The sequence below is a fragment of the Anguilla rostrata genome, chromosome 13 (assembly GCF_018555375.3).
Source record: "Anguilla rostrata isolate EN2019 chromosome 13, ASM1855537v3, whole genome shotgun sequence".
NCBI classification, from domain to species: domain Eukaryota; kingdom Metazoa; phylum Chordata; class Actinopteri; order Anguilliformes; family Anguillidae; genus Anguilla; species Anguilla rostrata.
Window position 1 is genome coordinate 29,698,004 of NC_057945.1, and position 12,816 is coordinate 29,710,819.

A 12,816-nucleotide genomic window follows, 5' to 3' on the forward strand; every position below is an offset into this window, starting at 1 on the left:
TATTGGTTTCAAGATAAATGTCTGTGAAAGCGTTCATCAACTCTTAAGTGTACAACATCTATTTATGTAAGCCACAAATCTTCAAATCAGTTTGTAAAAGTTTGGAAAAGTCTTTAAGAACCAGTCAGAACACCATGGCACTACTTGTGTATACACTGTCTGATTCGTATCTGTTTTATAGAACCTTAATACTGAGGGAAAAATAGGCATTTTCATGACATCATATGGATAAAAGATCGGCAGCTGACGGGGTGCCTGATACAGCTCCAAAATGGACTAATCTGACCTCAGATATAAACTTCAAAGGCAGAAACAGTTTCATGCCTATAGACCCAGACAGTATCCAATCATTTGAACCAAAATGTTCCAGGCCACCCACAAAAATGTTTCTCATAACTCAGCTCCCATCAAAACTGATAAGCCCAAAGCCAAAGTAAATAAGAACACGTTGCTTTGCTGGCCTGGGAGAAAATGGTGTAAGCTGCATAAAGGCATCCGGGGCTGTAGGTCAAGATCTGTGGTTGTGTCCCCTACAATAACAGGTTTGGTAGCTCTAATGTCAGTAATTCAGACATTAGCAATCAAGTGCCTACCAATCATCTGCAAAAGGAGTATTGTGTGAATAGTTACCTTAGAATTACTCACACATTCAATATCATAAAATGAACAATTGATACATTGCACTTTTTAAAAAATGTTCTAAAAATATAAGCACAAATTTATTCATATAAATATAGACTCTGGATCTCCTTCCTTTTCACTGAGATTATTATAAAGCATAAGAAAGCCATGTTCTCGATGTGTTGATTTGCAAAACATGAAGTGGATGCCTTAACAGCCACTGTTTATTTATCAAACAGTATAATAGCTGACAAGCTAACCGCTTACTTCTGAGGGGAAAAAAAGTCAACTTTACGCGAGGAGTATTAAAGAGAACGCCAAGTCCTTCCTGTGACGAAAGACAGCTGATGGTTGAGAAGCAGCGTTTAGCTTTGTAGCGTAATCAGGTGTCGTCTCAGCCTTTGTTTCTCCAGTGACCCTTGCACAAGCCAACCTGCGTGCTGCTCTCAAAGCACAACTTTCAAGCATTGCAAAATAAACAGGACTTCGAGGTTCTCATGCGGTATAAATGTCCAAAATGTAAGCTATCAATTTCTTTTTTTTTTCAACTCACACATTCTATTCCACATTTCTTAAACTCCCGTGGGGGTTAGCTGTTTTTATATACACACGAAAGTCTCCCTGTACATTATTTTCTGAATGGGTGTACTCTATAGTGTTCAATTTAAATGTATTTTAATGTAAATTTCTCTAAACAATATAATTATAAAAATATGTGTTTGCATTTTTGTAATTCAAATGCTAACCCTATTCTCTCTGGACCATTAGATTTAATAGGAATTGATTTGTTTTTTATTCAAATACTGCTAGGCATTCAAGATCAGTGAAATTAAAAATCCATAACCACAATGCCTGAGCCTGCAGGGTGGGCGGGATTCATTTGTCATTTGTTCAATCACCATTGTTTTTTTTGTGCTACTGTTTAGTCTGATTAGGCTTTGAATGTTAGATCAGTCTCTATTCAATGACATTTCAACCACTTTCCAATTCCAATTATAACCAGGTATTTTTAAAAAATTTTTTACAATTATAAATGAATACATTTCAGTACTTGTATATTATACCCACATTCATCATAAAGACTGAACCATAAAAGTAAATTCCTCTGTGTCTGCCAATTCTATTCTACACATTTCAAACAAATTGTAATTACAATAATATAATCTCATATTTTTCTGAATATCCTTTCTTGTGGTTGGAGTTTTCCAGCTGTGGCAACATTACTCCTTTAAATGGAAACATTTGAGAGGAGCATGTTATACTACAAAGTAGGGAATCTTATTCTGTTATGACTGACCGAAAAGAACATTCATATCTGGTTGATTAATAATCAGGGCAGATATTGAAGTGCACTGACTTTAGTACAAATCCATGTTACCATAGATACAGCCAGTGTAGTTCATGGATGGCACAATGTTTTGTGAAAGGTAAACAGAAAGAAGAAAAATTATTTGGAAACAGATTTGGGAGCCAAATCCTCAGCTTGTTATCAAATGATCCATTCCCGGTGCATCGCTTCTCTCTAAAATATTTCAACATGCAGAGATTTACTAAAGATATTTTTGTTTGCTCTGCTACTTTTTAGATTACGAGCTTCTCTATGTCTGCCTGATTTATTTACATTAAACACTGGATATCAGAGACATTTCAGAACTGGAAATATATTTGAGTGGCTTTCTATCTGTTATCATAAGTAAAATTTAAATAGTCCAATAAAACACCCCATGTACCATTGTAAAGTCTTAAAAATAGATGCAGTTTGACAGAAACAATAAGAAAAATAAGAATTTTAAACTACAAAACATAAAAAATACTATTTTAATGACAGCATCACAACAGCCGTACAATAGCTGATAGCTTTTCTACATGTGGAGAAGAGCTGTAATCCTGTTACTGGTACAGGGTTTTCTGTGACTGAATCCATTTTCCATTTGTCTCACTGTAAGGGATGTATTTAGAGCATTTAGTCAGAACCTGAGTGGTGATTTACTATCATGTTTAGAGGAGGTGCAGACAGATTTCAGAAGTAATGCTGGAGATAACGAGAACGAGAACTGAGCAGATACTGTAGATACTGTGAAGAAAATATATGAACATCAGCACCTCAGTAGACCCTCTGAGATATGTTCCTGAATCTGGCCCTGCAATAGCATTACATTTTTACATTTTTTTCCCACATTTATAGAGCTCCATTTGACAAATGCAAGAAATATCTGATGAAAAACATATTGCCTAATAATCTGCATATATTTCCTTTGAGTATTACTGCATACTGTCTGTATATTGTATATGCATTTTTATGTCTCGTGCACATTCCTTTAAAAAATACCAGCAACCCTCCTTGGATCTTTATGTCACAGTAACCAAAGCGTACCAAGCAAAAACAACTGAGAATCACTGACTGTACCAAGCAAGCCCAGAAATAATAAACATTGTCTTAGATAACAATACAGATTATCAAATATAACTTCATGGAAGGCCTTTTCCTCCTAAGATCAATTGCATGATTAAAGATGGAGACAAACAAACTGAATTAAAGTCATTATGAAAACCAGACGGGAACACGTAGCCTGTCATTTCAAGGTGTCAAATTAAATATAAAAACAATATTTCTTCATTTTGAAAGATGGCACTAAACACATTGCTCACCACACTTTAAAGACAATGAAAAGACTTTCATGAGAAAACAGGGGCGTGTAACTAAAGACAAGAAATGCACACTAATCAGTCCAGATTCGCTCACTGAAAGCCTGGTAGATCACAGTGAAACGATGTCGCCTTTCAACTGCAGCCAACTTGGTAAGTTTGGAGTGAGTTTCAAACAGTAGTGAGCTCAGCGACCTGATTTATAAATCTCCCACCTTTATAGCTTTGCAGGTCAATACAGCACTTCTGCACATAAAACAATATCCTTGTCGTTATCTTTAAACTTTCAAAAGAAAATAATTTCAACCTATTTTAGCCCACACTCGGTTAAATAGTTATATTTTCTACCCAGAATTCGGGTAAATTAAGCTAAATTCAACATAGTACAATATTAACCTGTTCCAAATACTGGCGTCTGAGCACACTCAGCTGAAAAGATTTCATGCCAAATTAAAAAGTGCAAGGAGTAATTTTAAGGGAACAGGAGCAGACAACCATTTTTGTTCAAAGATGATCATATAAACCACAGTCCATCCTGATAGAAATCGCTGTGCTTTTGCCAGGGAAATTCAGTCAGGGGTAAAGTGATGGCCTCTCTGTAGGGGTCCATTAAGAATGCCAGGGTTTAACTGTAATGCACATTGCAGACATTTCACCTTTAATGGACTGATCCAGCTGTTATTAAGGTGTCAGAAAAATTTGTCTCTTCTGTAATTAATAGTACAGAAGGCTGTAGCAGATTAAAATAAAGCAGCTGCAATCCAGCTCTCAAAGCAACAATGAAAAGAAGCAACAGTTTAGCCTAGTATTGAGGCACAGTTTGTAAAGAAGCACAAAATCCAAACAAGACGTGACTTTACAAGGAAATTAATCTGATATTTAACTACCTGTCAGCCCCTTGATTTACACTGAACAGCATTAAACCATCAACTCATGCAGTCATTTTATGCTTAGAACAGAAACCAAAATTGAATTCCCTTGTGCAACAGGCAGTCATTCAATCTTTACACGAAATCCACTGATGCCCATGTAATCCCTTTAAATGGTCCATGTAGCGTATGTGGGGCTTGGACCTTTTACACGCTTTTAGCCAGCTAGCATCAATCAAATGCTGAAAGAGAATCATAATTGCCAGATGAGAATCAGTCCATACATTCCAAGCATCAACAAGTGAGGAAGTAATAAATTACCAGGCCTCAGAAATTAGTTTAGAGTCCGCTTGAACTTGAATAAAGACACCCAAGGCTGGTTGTGTGAACTGCAAAGCACTACACTGTGGCACTCACTCTTTGAAGTGTGTGAGGCTTGGGGTTGCACCTGAAAAGTGGCCGTTAGCTGGATAATGGTTTCACTGAAGCTCCTGATGTACACAGAATTTTCCTCTGCCTGATTTAAGACTCAACATTCCTGCTGTTAATAGTAATCCCTGATTGTATTGTTAGACAGAAATATTTCACTTTATACCCACTTTTGTATACTGTATGATTGAAGCATTCCTTGAGTGTACATCCAGTCAGACTGACAATTCAGCAAGAAGAATGACTTTTCTTCCCACAAACCAAACCCTAGAGATGGGTTTCTGGGAACAGAAACTCACTGAGTAGTACACATAGCCATAGAGGAGGAGTGACCAACCATACTAACCACCTCTTTCTATCTCCTCTTTTCAGGTGCCAGTTTTTGAAGGAACAACAGTACATTGCTGACCTAGCCAAGGTACAGGCACAGTTTCGAAAAGAGTGAAGGGGTTACAGGGGCAAGGAGACGCATTATGCTGGAAGCCCTACTTCACCTTGCACAATGACTCACTCTTCAGAACTGACCAAGTATGTCAAAATGAGATCAGCCAAATCACAGCCCATGTTCCCTCATTCTCTATCTGGCTCACGCTCACATCCTGAACACCCACTTAGGGGTGGAAAAGTTTCATAAACACACAAGAGTGCGTTTATTCTGCAATTCTGCACCGATACTGTCGGTTTCTCTCCCCATCAGTGATGTGTACTCTGAGAGGACAAGGATGGACCCGATGGGTTTTTAGTCAAAATCCGCATGTGGGCATGCCGCTGGCGCTCGAATATGCCACCTGATACCCTGAAGCCATCACCCTACACCCTGCCCACCAAAACCAGCACACATACAGTGATGATGCTGTTTCTCCTGTCTTGGATTTACCCAAATCCTGACAGGCTCTGTTAAACAAGACCAAACATCAACCTGATTGGATGTCTACTCCTAAGCAGTTAACTTTGCCATAGATAAAAATCTACCGTCAGTAACCAATTTGCCAACATTCTTCATAGGACGTCATTCCAGTCCCCCATGTCTCCCATAACTGGCCTCTCCCTCTGGTATATCTTGTCCAAAGTGTATATTTTAATAACCTCCAATGACAATCACCTTTCGAAAGCAGTTTGCACGCAATCAGCCTAAGGCCCAAGACATTAGGATTAATAGATCCTGCACCTTAAAGAATCTTAGATCAAAGAGAAAACTAATATGCAAAAATATTTCTACGTGACTGAGGTTTTCAAACTGGGAATTCCCTTCCAAGGATAATGGCCCCTACCCTCAACAAGATAACACTTCAAAATGAAGCCACACTAATTGAAGTATTCAAACATCAAGATGTCTTAAAATGTAGGGGATTTCACAGCAGCACACAATTAAAGCTGAACATTTTTCAAATATCAGGATAAGTGTCAAAAACAGACAGCATTGCCAGAAAAGTCCCTGCCAATCAATAATGAGCTAAGCTCTTGTTTAACTTGTTTTATGTTTACATTTTTATGTATAGATATGATACAGGGGTACATATCAAAATATCAGAAATTTTCCTGTAAGTACACTAATAAGTGACTAGGAAACAAATATTTCAGCTATCAGACTTAAAAATGAACTGTTCCCTATCATTTATAAAGACTTTCAGCTCCAGCTCTGCAGCTCACACCTACTGTAAAAGGCCAGAGCTTTCACCTGAAAGAAATATAGCTTTTTTAAAATGATGTCTGTCAACTTCTTCTGTTATGTGATACTTTGTGATCCTCTATCATTGCTACTTGCAAGTGATATTCCCTTTGATCATCTGATTGCCTCATTCGGCTCGCGTTGTGACTTGATCTTGCACTTGGCTCTATAAGATGCATCAGAACGATTTCACCGCCTTTCCCTAACCTTCATATGAAACCTTCTGTCATTGCCTTCTGCCTCTAAAAACACCCCTATATACACAATATCAATCTTCAGGCATCACAGACTGACATGTTCAAGTGCTTGAAACACACAACGTTTGACACAAATTTAATACACACGCACACATAGCCGACACACGCAAAGATACACACACATGCGTGCATGTACATTTATGTGTATGTGTGTGTATACGTACACACACATATACACACACGCCATTACATACCTTCATGACATGGTGTAGTACAGGTAATAATACCGGTTGATAGTGAAATACTGATGCTTAGTGATGATACAAATTAGACCACGGGGACAAGGGAGGATAGAGCAAAGACTATAATCAAGGTCTAATAAATGTGCAGGAACACAGTCATTGGCCAGATTGAGATAACAGAACGACAAAGTGTTTTAAACTTGTTTTTTTTTTTCCTTTTTGTTGTTGGTTAACATGTCCATTGACAAGGAAAGATGCAAATCAGCGGCGTTCTGGCTCTTATCTGGTGCTGCGTAAAGTTCATGGCTGACAGAGCCGGAGCAGATGGCTGATAGAGAGGGTGCAGTCGCTGCCGTGGGAGATCTGAGCGACTGCACAACAAAGACCCTGCCTGGATTTAATGTAAAAGATTCAACACTCATGAAGCTACATTCCAGGAGATTCATGATGTGAAACAGCAGAGAACAGGAAACAATCGCATTCATAAGACGTCATATTTATTTTCTTTTATCCAAGCCCACCCCCCCCCCACCCTCCTTCACACCATTACAAGCTTTACCCCACCAGGTAACAGCCCTTTGTAAAGAGACCTGACCTCATTCTCAGTCAGGAGATGAGATCAGGGTAGGCCCAGTACAGGCATACACTCTTCGAACACTGCAATGCCTGCTTGAGTTAACTGTAGTTTTTCTCCTGCGTGTTGTCAGCCCCCATGACCTGCAACACCTTATAAAACTGATGTAAGGTGACACCATATCTGCCCGCAGCTGTGTCTCCATTTACAAGCTTTCTGCGTTTTAATGATTTAGAGTCAATAGCGAGTTATACAGAGTGTAATTACATATATATGTTCTTCTCTGTTCACATTGTTGCATTCATTAGAAGTAAAAGCTGGTTCAGTGAGGCCTGTTCAGTCTGCACTGCTCTCATATTAACAGTGGCTCCCAACAGGTGGCAGATTTTCCATGAGGACCCTTGAAGCACCGTACATCAGAGGTCCTGGGAACAACATTACCCACGGAAAAAAAAGAAACCACAGGTCTCCAGAGACATCCTACAGCTTCCTCTCTCTTTCCTGAAACCCTCTATGGGACATACAACTCACTTTTTCTGTTTGGGGATCTAATTCTGTACAAATTATCAGCCAAAATATTCCTGATGCTCCCAAAACCTGCTCTGGGGCTGCGCACTGCTAAAGGGAGACTTCCTGCATGGCCTGTGCCAACACAGCACTAAAGGAAGCCCTTCGGAGCCCTCTAGCCAGTGTAGACTTTCAGTGTCCTTGAGCCATGCGTCAGTGAAAGTGACACCTTAATAGGGCGAGCCTCCTTTGTTCAGAATGAGAAGAGGCTTTTCAGACAGGCTGCTCCTACAGTGTGTACAATAAGAATGGAACAATGAAATTGACATTTAAGGGTTCCTTTACACTCTATTGAGTAAACTGGTACAAGATTCAGCAAAGCATTTCAGGGAATGTAGACCGATAAAAGGAAATGTTTAAGCAGCCTAGACTGTTGGCAAAAGTCACTCTGAAGTAATACAAAGCAGATCCATATGCATTTACATACATTATCTTTATAACAAAGCAAGAAAATGTTTTTGCATTTCTATGTTTTTGTATATAAAAAAATACAATAGTGCTGGTATTACAAGTAAAATAAATGGCTTTAATACATGTCATTGAAATGATCTCTCAAGGAGACCATAGGGTGTAGTCTGTTTTTTTTCGCCCTGCCTTAATAAAATGGAAATAAAACTGGGCAGGACCGTCAAACTTCATCTAAAAAATAAATAAAAATAAAAAAACAAAAAGGAGTGCTAAATAAATCATCGCTGTTTGTGTGTCCACTCTTCTAATGAAAGGCCCCAGAGCTATGAATCGTGTGTTCTTACAGTGCACTGAATTCAGTCTACTGCAGTCAGTATTGGTAGAGCTCCCTCTACTGCTAAGCTGTGTACCCCCCACTGTAATGCCTGTAATCACATGAGTTTTTCCAATATTCCTGGTATTAAATCAGAGATGGGAATTATTGAACCATTTTAACACCTCCTAGCAATTTTAATTCTTTTTTTTTAAATATGCAATTTTGTTATTCTCAATACGCTTTCAGATATTTTGAATACTTTACAGATTTTCCTAAATGTACACTTGTCTCTCATTTTGAGCCTGCCATCACTGCAATCAGAAACAATGGCTATAAAACATTAGCACTGACACAAAAAGGGTGATATGAAACATCTGGAAAAACAGTCCATTTGATTCATTTTAAAGTCGCTTTTCTAGAAAGCAGATGAAGAAATGTATCGACAGAAATCTTCAGGTAGACAAAATTAAGTGGTGGGATGGGGTCCACAGTGGCAATCAGCATTAATAAGCATTTACACATTCATTCCAAATATGGAAATACTCCAGCCTTTTAGGAAATTATCCCATTCAATAAAATTCTAAATTAGTTTTGAATATGATATAAAAACACTGTTGCATTTATTGTTTTGTGCTGAACATATTTCATATTAAATTATTGGCAGGTTTGTACCCCAGCTAATTTGGTTTTTCCGATCAAACTTGGTGGAAGAACTATGATATTAATCAAACTGACACATTCTGGCAGTAAAGATTTCTGACAGAGTGAAAAGGTAAACGCTGTTCACATATCCACTGTAGAAACTTTGAAGCAGACATTTCATTCAAAATTTGAGATTACATACATAATTAACTCTAAGAAGACCTTCAAAATTGACCAGATGAACAAAGATGTCCCAAAAAAGAGAAATAGCTGTAGGGGTAAACAAAACACATCAACATATCCACAGAAGTTCAGATTTTTGGAAGGAGCACACAGAGTATTATAACTGCACCCGAGGGGGGAAGAATAAAGACAGTAATAGTTAGACTGCGGTCGCCATGGTATGCAGGGAGTAATTAAAAGCTACCTGTAGCATCTTGAAACTTCAGTTTAAGCAAAGTGACAATCACCCAGCGAGCCAAATCAGAGTGCCACATTTTGCTTTTCAGCTTCTCATGCAATAAAATGTTGCATTTTGTGTACCTGGCAGATCATTAAACCCTGTAATTATGATACTTTTTGTTGGAGTGCATTGAATTATCCTTCATTCCACTGCTCTGCCTTTTGGTTTTTAGAAAAAAGGTAAGTGTGGAGTATGAAGAAGCTGAATGAAGTCATTCACCACTGAATTAAGTAATTCACAATTTTTGCCCCCACGGAACACTAAAATGCCTATGGTATCACATTTAAAGATGGGAATTTTTGCAGAACTTGTATGAAAGTCTTGATATGAAACTTTAATATAAACATTACACACAGCCCTTTTTGCAGCAAAAAACTGATCTAAAAATAAAGCCACAAAAAATACATGGTTATTAGCTAGTCAGCTAAACCACCATATTTGTATCATACTGTATGTATCTGTAAGCATACATTCATGACCTATAAGTTGTCCATCACACAATTTTCATAAATCCATTTTCAATAGTGCACTGGATTTGCCTCTTGCTGACACCAAATGCTACATTTTCATTTAGATAAAAGCAACCAATGTACCTGTGTGCACATCACTAGTCAAGTACAAAAGACTTTAAAGTCACAGTAAACATTAGATGAGTTCTAACTAACAAGCTAACTACAAATAATCTATTCTATCTTTGCCAAATACACTGATGAAATCGTTCATATCTAAAGAAGAAAGGTCTCTGAAGTATGTCATTAAGCTGCACTTTAATTTAGCAGGCAAAGGGTCTACTATTCTCCCTTTCAACTTCATTACCTCAGATGAAAGAATAGGATTTCATTTATTATGAGATCATTCTGTGACTGATGTAGCAGGCTGGGCTTTTATTTGAAGTTTCAATTGTTGCTTACAAAAGAAAAACGTACTATATAAAATGGTACTTACTGTAATGGCTTACATTATAACACTTAAATTAGCCATCTGCTGTTGATAAGTACGTAAGCTCTGATTTCTTATCAGTTTTAAGTGGCTATTCTGGAATTTCTAAAAACATTCACAATTGCCGGATTTAGGACAGCTCACATGTAGATATAACCATTCATTTAAATGGGTTTTTAATTGTTGCTATTCTTAGGTACAGTGGAACAGTGATAAACAAGGATAGCAACTGACCTGATATATACATCATAATGCACGTGTACAAGATTTAAAGTACCCAATAAAGGTTTTAAAAATATTTTATTTTATTGTGGAAAAACAAAGCCAATCAACACAATGCCACAGTAAATCTAGTAAGCCAGTGTCTATGTTATACCTTGCAGTCCACACGGTACCACGATAGAGAGCTACTAAGCCAGTGCCTATTTTACACTCAGAAATAAATAGAGTACCACAGTGTAGAGCTGGCTTTATTGAATATTGCTACCTTTACATTTTCTTTATTTGCTTTTTCACCATTTTCTTCCCAATTTTGAATGGTAAATGTGTGTGTGTGTGTGTGTGTGCGCGTGTGTATGTATATGTATATGTATATAGTGCTCACTACTACAACCTCCGCTATCAAAAGAGTGCAGTCAAGCACAGGATCTCCTCCAAAGTACCTAAAGTCGCCACCAGTTCTTATAAGAGTTAGCAAGTTAGGCTCACACATAGACATGATTTGGAGGAATACACTTCACATGCAGCTCAATAGGTAGATATGCAGGAGCCCAATGGACCGGCATGGCTTGCTAGTAAGTGATGAGACTCTGTCATCCCAGCAGACTGAAACCCTGCCATCACCAGGTGACGCTAAAGCCAACTGTGTGTCACGCTCCAGGTCTGCCTGTCACAGTTGGCACTGGCACAGTGCTGATTTGATACCAGACTGAGGGGCTCACGATGCACTAGAACAATGCCTTAAGTTAAGAGACACAGGAGCCGCTCACCAGCCCACCAAGTTCACACACTGAAATAATCCAACACCATAATGGCCCACATGGTAGAAGAGCACCTGTGTACTTTGGTTGTGCAGCAGGAATCAGAAGCTGATAAAACACGATTCACTTTCATCATGGCCATACATATTTTGACACTGGTGAAGCAATTTGTTTACTTAATAAGGTCTCAAATTTGTCTCTTCTCAGTGAACAATGTTTAGAAATGCTTTGAATTTAAAGTTAAAATGAGAAAAATAGTTTTCTTGCTTGGCTGAGGGGATAATAGGCTCCAGGGAATGAGTGCAGGATGGGGGCATGGAGGTGACACATCAAACAAGGAAAAAATGAAACGGCTCTAATTCCAGCCAAAAGAATGCACACAAGCTGATCCCTCTGAATAAGCCCTAACTGTAACTATAACAACACAAATATTACCAAGTGGATGAAAAACTGGAAAATTGCTTGAGGTTGTTTACACATCACATCAATCCATGAATTTCATGTGCAGTTGAATTTATATTTGTATTTGTTACCCATCAGAAACCGTATTTTACAGAAACCACATTTTGTCTTCCTGCCATACATTTGCTTTAATTAATATTTGAAAGATTTAATGATCAAAGCTCGTAACTAGGAACATTTTATTATACCTTGACGTGGCACAGTGTTCTGGATGATTACCTGCCGTTTAAATTTACTGATAAATCAGATAAAATGAGTTTTAAATCAGATTTAAATCAGTTTCTCTGAATATGAACACACATCGGTCTTTCCCCACCCACTGAACAGCCAAAGACAGAGCCGTGCAAATTTGCTGTAATATTGTATACTGTTGCTAAAATCGTTGTCTGGGAAATCATTGACATCAAAATGAAGCAAGATTTCAAAACATTCTGAATCGCGTCTCATACAAACTTTCCTACGTTTGCTTATGTAACTTTGTCCTGCGTCACTTCCATCTCAAAAAAGGTCTTTCCAAAGTACAAGTAAGACTGAATCAAGTTTCATTCAATAGACATGTTCTATTGACAAAATGGCTCCACACAGTTTTTGCACATGTACAATAGGTCATACAACGGAAACAGAGCCAAAAAGTGAATGTCTCTCCTATTTGTCTTCCAGTTAGGGAAATCAGCATGTGGTATCACTGGCTGAAGTAGATATATTTTATCTGCTGAAGGAAGAAGTGATATTAAGGATACTAAAACGTGCAAAATGGCTTTTTGCAAAAGGTTTGGGGATTTATTATCAGGA

General features: G+C 38.0%; 1 long non-coding RNA gene across 2 annotated transcripts in view; it reads right to left on the minus strand.

Annotated features, from left to right (window-relative positions):
* The window catches only part of LOC135237882 (uncharacterized), a 40,501-nt gene that overhangs the window by 19,156 nt on the left and 8,529 nt on the right, over window positions 1-12,816 (minus strand). The gene's annotated exons all lie outside the window — the stretch shown is intronic.